This window comes from Arachis ipaensis, chromosome B03 (assembly GCF_000816755.2).
Source record: "Arachis ipaensis cultivar K30076 chromosome B03, Araip1.1, whole genome shotgun sequence".
Taxonomy (NCBI): domain Eukaryota; kingdom Viridiplantae; phylum Streptophyta; class Magnoliopsida; order Fabales; family Fabaceae; genus Arachis; species Arachis ipaensis.
Window position 1 is genome coordinate 32,103,041 of NC_029787.2, and position 1,397 is coordinate 32,104,437.

The window sequence follows — 1,397 nt, forward strand, 5'->3', positions numbered from 1 at the left end:
TTAAAAACCACATTAAGGTAATACGGAGGGTCCGATTTATAGCACCCCAAATTTTATTTCTCATTAGCATACAAATCGGACCGTGCGATTTGATAGGCAAAATTTATAAACAAAGAAAACGCACGGTCCGAGTTCTTCTCTGTGACACTGACAAAAAGCTGTCCCACATATACATCTAGTCCCCATGCTTCCATATCCAAGAAAAGCACATGTATAGGTTCCATTTCGATAAAATTGAGCCGCATTGCAAACGAAACAGAATATGAAAACTAGACTATGGAAATGGAGGCTGGACATCGTAATTAAGGGCTACATGCTAAACTTTTATAGAATTTTCACATCAGCAAATCCTCGATTTATGCATCTGATATATTCTAGAAGGTAGGGTTGTACATGGTCCGGCTCAACTCGAAGACCTGGCCCGACCCCGAACACTTTAGGGGCTAATTTAGTATGATTTTATTGGGTCTAGGGCCGGGTAAGGGTCTCAAAAATAGACCCAATCATTATTTCGGGTCGGGTCCGGGCCATAGCTCGGGTCACCCGAACTCGGCCCAGTGTCCCGGTTATCATACACAATTAATATTTTGTGTTATTAGTGATGGATGATGGCTATTCTTATGTGGAATTTAAATATTGTAAACCTTAATATTTTGTGTTATTAGTCATTATAAGATTATAAGTTAATTATGTTTAAAATGCATAAGACTTTAGACTAATGCATAATATTGTGTTATTTGTATTGATTTAAATATTTGGTGTTATTAGACAATATTAATATTGATTATGGTTATGCTTTAATTTTAGAGAAGGGTTGGTTCTTGTTATATTTTTTTAAGTGAATTTTACTATGTGAATTGTGAAATAATGGTTGGAGATTAGGTGATTTTTACATGCTAAAGACCCGGTTTTCTCCCGGTTTTTACCGGGTTTTCACCCGGCCCGAAAGTGCATAGGTTTCGTCGGATCTAGGATCGGGTTAGGGTCTAAAAATTAGGCCCGGTCTATATTTTGGGTCGGGTCTGGGTCAAGCTAAAACCCGGTGTGGCCCAGCCCATGTACACCCCTACTAGAAGGGAAACTTTAGGTAACCGATGACTTATCTGACCAACATGAACAACGGGCCTTAAAAGTGACACATTTTAATTAAAAGACCCTCCACCTTATTTTTCTCCCAAATCCCAATTTTAACCATCCCAACTTTTACCAATCCTAAATAGCTACCCCTTTTTGACCTAGCAGTCAAACCATTTCCCCCACCCCCAAAATTGTACGTGAATTCACTGAGAAGAGTAATCACCGCCATAGATCTTCTGCAACGTGAACAGTCATTTCTCCTTCAGTCGTCACGCATCTCCGCTGCTGGCGTCATCCATGGCGCCTTCCTCGAGCAGCCA